Source organism: Artibeus jamaicensis, unplaced genomic scaffold (assembly GCF_021234435.1).
Source record: "Artibeus jamaicensis isolate MK-2021 breed Jamaican fruit bat unplaced genomic scaffold, CSHL_Jam_final contig_1015, whole genome shotgun sequence".
NCBI classification, from domain to species: Eukaryota; Metazoa; Chordata; class Mammalia; order Chiroptera; family Phyllostomidae; genus Artibeus; species Artibeus jamaicensis.
In genome coordinates this window covers 12,796,702-12,805,926 of record NW_026521194.1, presented here as the reverse complement: position 1 = coordinate 12,805,926, position 9,225 = coordinate 12,796,702, and the positions used below count along the sequence as shown (strand labels likewise).

The 9,225-nt window shown below is 39.9% G+C and overlaps 1 long non-coding RNA gene across 1 annotated transcript; it reads right to left on the bottom strand.

The window, feature by feature from the left end:
• Positions 1–1,952: 1,952 nt before the first annotated feature.
• LOC119039000 (uncharacterized) lies at positions 1,953–5,731 on the bottom strand. Its single transcript, XR_005080521.2, has 2 exons — positions 5,471–5,731; positions 1,953–3,405 (listed from the first exon to the last, which is right to left on the bottom strand). It is a non-coding gene; the product is annotated as an uncharacterized LOC119039000 (long non-coding RNA).
• Between the last annotated feature and the right edge of the window lie 3,494 nt (positions 5,732–9,225).

Here is a 9,225-nt window from a genome sequence, read left to right as displayed (position 1 = left end):
AACCAATAATTGGGTTGGACATTAAATTGAAAGTAAAATTAAATATAAATACTACCAGTCAATAGTAATGTAGAACTCTAGCCTGATGTATCCTAGTCTCATCTTTTATATTTTCATTTAAAAGAGCGTTCAACAGTAGATTTCTTTAGAAGCAATACATTTTAGGGATTGTCAGAGTTGTTATTTTACCTCTTTTCCACTCAGTTCATATATTTCATTTAGCTATATAAAAATCCTAAATTTTTATTGTCAAACCTGTTTTGCAAGTTGGATTTTTTTACCTCAGGGATTGAGAACTTTATTATAATTAATTTCATTGTCATTTAAACTTTGATAAATTCTAAGAAATATTTTAGCTTTTAGCGAATCATATTTGAGAATCAGAAGAATTATCTTAGGAAGGTATCGACAAATGATCATCAAGGTATAGGAATAAATGTAAAGTGATGTAATGAAAGCATTGTAATATATCATATTTTGACACAACCCATTCATTTGATATATTGTTTATCCTATCCATGCATTTCAGGAGGTCATAGTCATAAACTTTGAATATCCTTATAAAAAATCTCTTATAATTGAAGTAGAATTAATTGCAATGTGAAGTAATAAAATTGTAAAAAATATTATAGCTTGAAGATTATTGTTACTGAGCTTTGATTCTTTACTACAAATTGATGGGTTGCTACCCAAGTCCAAGGAAAGAATAATGTGTGTTTTATAAAAACTCTCCAATGTATCCAGTAATAAAAGCCAAAAGATCTTTTCCATAGAATTAATAAATTATTGCTTAGATTTATTTTTAACAAAGCAAATTTATCAAACCTTATCTAGCTAAGTACAATCCTAACAATAGGGGAAAATCAGAATCTCTCTCGTTACCTGCTTCTATAATTGTGCATGCATAAAGTATGCTTGGAGCCTTTGAAAAGGGGGCTCGTACAACCTGAATACTAATTTTGTGAATATTGTAATTTCACGTCTGCTATCCATGTGCAAGCTGGTTGTGCTTTGAGCAGCAGCTGAGACTTTATGGAAAACTTTGTAAAACATTCTATTTAGAAGCAATTCTTTTTCTTTGCATTATGTGCTCTGGGTATTTTTTTTCCTTTGTGTTTTATTTTGAGAACATTTGTATGAAAACAAGATCTTTGTTTCTTACAAGCACATCTGCTCTTGCTTCTTGTAGATTATGAAAGTCTTACAAGCACATCTGCTCTTGCTTCTTATAGATTATAAGAAGTCACCATCCTCTGTGACATCATAATCATTTCCATGGCAACCAACTGAAAATATAATGAAAAAGTTACAGTATGTAGAGAGGAAATTGGAGACAACTGTAATAGAACAATTTTTTTTAATCCTGAAAAAAAAGTTGCAGAATCTAAGTAGCAGCAAAGTGTTTATCTCAAAACAGATACCTAATAACTTCCCAGTCTTTTGCACCTACTGCATAGGGTACGTTCCTGTGAAAGCACCGAATCTCTAGCCCCATGCCTTTAATTCCCTTGAAGTCAATAAGCCCATCAGTTCCAATTATCCGCAATTTAGGGAAAGACCAGAATTCTTGAGGAAACAAATTCCGAGTGACCAACCTTATGGTCCCTCCATGCTCTGTCACATAGCTTGTCTAGTGTAAGTTCAATGAGAGAAGAAATGTTTGAGACCTTGGTGTTTTACGTTTTACAGTAAATAATGATACAGATTTGACTAACAGCTGAAAGGACCCCGAATCCCTCCACTTGAAACGATTTCCTGAGCGGGCATACGTTCACTCGGCCAAGTCACTGCTGTCAAAACCGTGGTGAAATGTGGCGGTAAGAGACCTCAGAACATAATCATGTGGGGAACGAGCCAAGGCTGCTAAAGAGAACTGGAATTAGGAACAGACTTTGTGGCATGTTCTACTACATCAGTAGTTGTCAAAATTATGAAGGCTTAGTCACAGTAACTGAACAACCCATAGGGAAATATTTATTGAGCACTTGTCATGCATAGCACGGTGTTGGGGACTGGGTGTGATATCGGGAATACACACACAATTCCTAGCCTCCCCAAGCCCTTCTCTGAGGTTAGTGGCTAATTATTGGCATCACTTTTTCTTTCAGCACTAAAATATTTTTTAAATCATTTCTCCTTGTTTTTAAAGAGTTTTATTTTTATTTCATAAAGGGTGCGTGTTTGATATGAGCCATACTAGCTTAGGAGCTGAGCCTGAATACTAAGGAAATTTGGAGCGAGAAGGCTCAGAGACAGCGCCCTCTGGGCACACTTGGATTCACATTCACTGCTAAGATATGTGATCTTGGACCTGGGTATGAAACAAGGGTCAGTTATATGGGTTGCCAACACACTAGATGGTGAATTGAAGATAGATGAGGAATGAAAAGAGGGGCGCAAGTACTAAGAACAAAGCATCTAAATTAAGGGGAGAAAGGCAACGGTATCTGTCTCAGCAGAGACGGGGAAGCTGTTGAGCAAAGGTCGGAATGGCAGGCAAGTCTCTGCAGGGGGGAGCATGATAGGGTGGGGATCTCACTGTGTAAATCAGGGACCCAGTCACACAACTCAGATATGGGACAGCCACTCGTGCAGTATCAGGGGACGAGGCAGGAAGCAACAGGGGAGGGTCCAAAGTGTTAAACGTCCCATGGTTGAGCACAGTTCGTGCATCTGTGCATGTGTGTATTCATGTATTCCCTCACTCAGTGCTAAACACTCTGTTAGACACAAGGATTAAGAAAACTAAAAAGTTGACCTTATGAGGCACATTACACTGGGTAAACCAATGAAGAATTAATTCAGCTAGTAGACGTATAATTCAAATGTGTACAAGTGTGATAATGGAAATAAACAAGGTGTCCTGATAAGGACAAAAGGAGTGGGAGGGTGGAGAGGTGCTCCGTAGGTATCACTGAAGACATAACATTGATTTACCTTTTAATCTTTTTCACTCCACCCTTCACCCCCAACCAACTACTGTGGCCCACAAACTTTAAAACTATAGCTGTTTAACATACACAACCCTGGTCAGCCTTATGCCCAGGTTCTATAATCAACCAGTGTGCTCACTGCACCCAGTGGTTTCTACCAACAAAATCTCCTTTACATCCTTGAATTATCCTGTATATCCGTCCAGTCTCCAAGATCAGCTGACGTCCTTAGCTTGATTTGTCTCATCACGTAAGCCTTCATGATGATTGGGTCTGAGTTAGAAGTAGCTTATTTTGAGGGTAGAAGTTTCTTCTATTTGGAAGAGGCTAACATTTGTAATAAAGAAGCCCACACATCACATGGGGAGTGTGTCTGTTGTTTAAAATATTTGGTGAGGTTCAAGACCTCTCTGAACTTGCTCAGTCATCACTTTGGGAGACTGGAGTCCGCTGCTGGCTTCTCCAAATCCGCCTGCAGACAAGGGAAGGAAGAGAGAGAGCATGATGGGGGAAGTTTTTATTGGCCAGGAGCAGAACTGCTGGACATCCCTTCTGCCCACATTCCACTGGACAGACCTCAGTCACATGGCATACCAAACTAAGAGGAAGTGTGGGGGATACCGTCTAACATATTTCCCCCCTGGTTTTGGTGAGCAAAATAACATATCTTTTATTTACCCCAAACTCCATTTCACTCTTTTGCCCCCACAAAGAACTTATCCTTTCCCCACGGGAGATCACCCAAGGCCCCATCCCCATCACAGAATCTAGCTAAAAAAGTCCAGGGTCCCCAGGCCCATGTCCACTGTGGCCCTCTCAGGTCCAGTCAGGACCAGCTTCGGGGGTGTGGAACTTGTGCAGTTGCACAGGTTCCCACACTCAGATAGCCCCCTACAAATGTTTTAATGCTGTGATCTCTCTGTTATGAAATTACTAATCACTTCATCTTCAAGTTTGTGCTTTGTCAGTGAAGTCCAATGGGATAATGGAGCACTCGCCCGAGCAGAGCAGGTCTGCTCAACACCTGTGTCTGCCATTTCTTGCTACCCTGTTTGCATAAGCACAGATTCCAGTGGATTTCTGATGCTTGGGAGTTTAGTGATACTCAGTGTGTGTGCAAGGTAAGTATGCTGTATGTAGGATTGAGTAAGCAGGGCACCAACGGCCTGGAAAAGTCAGGCTTTCCATTTGAACCAAAAACTGCTTCAAACACAGAAAGAAGATAATGGTGTTCTAAGAAACACAAAAGACCAAGCAACTGTATTATACCCTTTTTTCTTGTGCTCTCTTTCCCTGGATTAGCCAACCATTTACACTGAAATGATGTCATACAAGGAAGAGGAGAGATAGAGCAAGTACGGGTCCTTCCTTCATTCCATCCTGTACTCATCTGTCAACCAAAGGTAGAGAGGACTGAAGAATGCACACACACTGAGAAGCAAAATAAAAACAGTCAAATTAGTTCTATGCCACATTTCCACTGTTCTGGGAGAACAGGTGCATGTTCAAGTGACGGAATAAGAATGGTATAATTTCAGTAGTTCCACATCTGACTTAACTGTTGTTGTATTCCCATTTAAAACTGGCAATGCACAACAGAAACATAAATAATAAAAATAAATATTTACTTAGGATGATATTAAGTAGCAAACATAAAGTACAATGGTAAGTCAAACATACTGTAAAAAAAGCTACTGCTTTATATTTTAGTGCTTTAATGGGAAGTTTTTCCTACTTATTGAACAAAGGGCCCCACATTTTCATTTTGCACTGGCTCCCACAAATTAAGCTCCCAGCTTTCCCTGGGTCTGGTACTCTATGTTCTTTCTTCAAGATTACCACAATAAAAGCTTCCAATTAGAAGAGGAAATAATAAAATACACATAGCAGTCAATGACCCATAGATATTATTAAATCCTTCTGGGTAGATACTGTGAAGGGTAACCAGTGAAGATGTAGACAATTTCTTGCTCTGTCTCCGATTCTTCTTTCCGTGGTTCTTGGCTCCTCTCCCTGGACTTCTTAACCATCATCCCCCGAGGAAATACAGAATGATTGTTGAGAAGTGTTCTCTCCTTGTGGATTCTGCTGCATCCTTATCTCCCTGTCCACGGGGAGTCACAGCCCTCACCCCCTTTTCTTAGCCCTGGTTTAAGGTTCCTTTGGCACTACTATTTCTTTCATAACAATGTTTAAGTTCCTGATCTATTTACTTTCTGTTAGTTCCAGGTGCCAAGGCTTTAAAATGGTTATTAAATTTGCCTTATTTTTTGTGTCCTCATCCCCATGGTTTCCCTCCAAGTGAACCACAGCAACCTTGAGGCGATATGGAACAATATAAGGTGGAAAAATACCTCTCTTGACCTGGTGTTTACTGAAGGACTGAGCTGTTCCAGAAATCTCACTGGCCCTTTTGTCATTCTGAGCGATTTTTCATTTCAGGTCCCACAGCTGTCAACTTTTCAACCAGGGAAAGCCCTTGACCCCTGAACTTTCTATTGTTGCCAGTTTCTGCTTGAAAATCTGCCCCAACTCACCTGAGTGTATGTCTTTCTTCCTGAAGCAGTGGCCGGTGCACGACTGCTCTCACAGTTGCCCCTACTTCCCCAGCCCTCCAGGCTCAGGGGATACGTGCTCTGCCTCCCAGGTTCCCCCAGGACAGCGTGGTGAACATCTGCTGCAGTACACGGACATCCCCCAACGTCCAGCCCGCTCTGTTGTATTTGCCCCTCTGCTGGCCAGTCACTGAGCCAATGCCACTGGTTTCTGGATTTTGTTACAAAAGCAGGTCATGTCTAAATACCTATTATTCTACTTATCGAGAAGGACAGCTGCTGTAACCAAACACTAAAACCTCAGTGCCTTCATGTACTAAGACGTGCCTTTATTTACATAATACATTACTGTGGGTTTACGTTGAGAGGCATACCACCCAGTGGTTAAGAGAGCCAGCCAGGTTCCTTTCATCTTAATTATGTTATTTTGTACTGCCAAAACTTATATTTTTGAAAATCTTGGTTTAAAATTTTTTGTTGAAGCAATTAAAAGGTCTGTTTAGAAGTGTTTGGTTTATTTGAATACTCATATTTGGTAGCTGCCATAGTTGAAAAAGGCCCCTCCCAACTACAGGTGGAATCAAATGGAAGAAACATGTATTTGCCTGTAGTAAATAAAAATATATTCAATTTTCAATCCTGTCATAAATCTACATGGAAATGTAGTTTGAATTTTATTCATAAATTTAAATTTTCCCTGATGTCATGTAGTAGTTTTTCAAAGTAATCAAAAGATTGACCATTTCATTTCTGACAAATGCACTTCAAACTCACTAAAATATTTTTAAGCATGTCAGAAAATTATGTTTTTAAATGTTCTAGATATCATCATATGTGAGGTGTTTTTTAAGATTACAGTTACTTACACTGTCTCAGTTATAAAATAGGTATGCAATAGAAATCTTCCTTTTCAAACTGTGGCTTCCATACCATGAGGTTCTTTCTAAAAGCAACTATTATTTCTCTCATTGCTAAAAAATTACCTCTACCCTAAAGAGATTGATTATTTACAGTTTTGCTGTCATCCATTAGGCAGGACAGCCACTAGTTATCACAGAAAAATATGACCAACCAGAAGCTGACCTTCAGCGGTGCCCTTGGGTGCAGCACATTGAGATCAGCTGACCAGGGGGCAGGGGACAGTTACAAGGGTTGAAAACCAGATCTGGAGGAGCCAGGGGAAGATACTTGACGCACCCATAAAACCACTTACTCACCCACACACGGAAAGTGAATGAATGAATGAGAGGACATTGCCAAGCCCTCTAGTCGTCAGCTCCTATATGTCTCTCAGAAAATTTCCTATAATCGTGTGGGATAAAAGTCTGTTAGAGTCTCTGATAGGGCCTCTTTTCTAAACAAAGAAATAAAATTAAATGTGACACAAGAAGACAAATTATTATTTTTATTACAGAAATTTAGTTCAGAGGATGCCATTTAATCTGAGAGCAAAATGGACCTGCCAATGGGCCCCAGAATTAGCAGACTCGCCCAGTGTGGGCTTTACTAGACTGGACAGACTGACAGCGTTGGCTGAGAGGGGTGGAGAGACCAAAAGTCTGGCTAAGAAAGTCCTTTCTAATAGAAGCGAAGTATGAGAAAACAATGTCCCCTTCTACGGAAATGATGTTTGACAAACAGATCTGATGAGGATGCCGGCATTGACCTATATATTAAATGTCAGTATATTTTAATGTATTTCTTTTTATTTTAAAAAAATATTTTATGTATTTTTATTTTTAGAGAGGAGGAAGGGAGTGTTAAAGAGACGGGAGAAGCACCACTGTGTGACAGATACATTGATTGGTTGCCTCTTGCAGGCCCCAGCTGGGGGCGGGGGGCCTGGCTCACAACACAGGTGTGTGCCCTGGCTGGGAATTGAACCAACAACCTTTCAATCCACAGACTGGCGCTCAATCCACGGAGCCACACCAGCCAGGTGACATACTTCTTTTTAGATCAAAATGCATATGAATACAAGTTCTAATGTTTCCTTACTTTCAACCCAAGAGATTTTTCTGTAGACCCCTTAGGGTACATATACTATACCACTTTTGACACCATTGGGCTAAAAAGTACACTGGTGGACCACTATTAAACTATTGGACTATAGGAGACCATTCTGCGTGGTATGGGCCCAGACAGGACCCAGACCCACGGATAGATTTTCCTGTGGGGAATCAGGCCTGCATTGTACCTAGGCTGCTTTGAGACTTGCTTTTTGCTAAAACTCCCTCACCCTGAATTGAGGCAGCAAATATTTACTGCATATCTTTAAAGTAACTTCCTAAAATCTATGCTAAACCTTCCAAGGATGAGTGTAACCAGTTCAACCATTTTTCCCTTTGCATTTGCAAATATCCTTCTTCTCTGATGTGATGAGCGGCACCCTCTCCTTTGTTTTCTATAAAAGGTAACCACCTAAAGTGAACCTCTGCACAGTCAATGAAGACCATCATGTAATGTGTCCTGAAAAAGCAATAAAAGTTTGTTAAGGCCAGAGTTGGGTACTCTCCTCTTGAGAAGGTGGTGAAGTGCTCCGAGGCTTTTTCTCCTCTTGCGAGAGAAGCCACATGGTCCCTTTTCCTCCACAGGACTTGGTAGTGAATTTCTCGTGCCTCATCCACAATGTGGCAGACCCCATCAGCTGGGGTCCATGTCATTGGACCTAGATAGCAAGGTTAGTCTTAGCTTGGTTCCTGCTAAATAACCTGGCTGAAGGCAGGAAGAATTTCATAGCTCGTGTTTAGTTTTCCTTAAAACTATGTTGACTCTCTCCAAAGTGTACCAGATCAGCTTGGCCCATTCCCCTCCCAGTCAAACTGTGCTTTCATCTTCCACTGAACATGCTCTCTGGGTCTTTGTGGGTAGCTCATCATCCACCTGTCATCAGCGCTAAGCTGAGTGGTATTGACAGTCTGTCAGCCTCAGAGTCATTTGCGAAGGCCAACACGTTATGTCCAGGTACTTAGGTCTTTTCTTGATATAGTGTGAAGGTTAGAAAGGTTTTTGTTTTTTTATCTGCTTAATCCTCAGCAAATCAGGCAAGAGATTTTAGAAAGAAATGGAAGGAACATTGTATGGTGTCATTTATATGATAAACAGGATTTCATGTTTGTATCCAAAGGCTTCATAGTACAGAGAGGACCTCAAGCAATAGAAAGTCTAGACTGAGAAGCTAAATAATATCCACAGGCTCTTCTATCTTTTTTTCCCCAGAAATCATTTTCAAAATAAACTTTTTGATTTTGGAATAGTTTTAGGTTTATGGAAACATAGTTGTAAAGATAGTGTAAATGGATGTAGAATTTGCACTCAGTTTCAAACATATTTTTAAAATATTTTGTTTGTTTGTTTATCTGGTTGTATTAATTTGCTTTTAAATTTTTTTAGATTATGTGCATTTAATGTTACTTTAACAGCTCTTGAAAACTATTCCAAGATTTGTGTAAAAAGATACCACTTTCATATTCCAGGACTTTTAGTTAGAATAAGAATTCCACTTAATTGTAATAATTCAGATGTCTATTAGGCCTTTGGCCTTCTTAACTAGATTTAGGAGCGTTTAAAACTTCCCCTCTGGGCAAATATTTTAGGAGTTGATGAGCATTCAGCTTCATTTAATGTACAGCTTGTCACTGATATCCCTCAGAGGCTGACAATTTCTATTTATTGCTAAATGAGAGTGAACCTGGGGTCCACTGGAGTTCCTTTTCAGCCCCAGAAGAAGAAAGGAG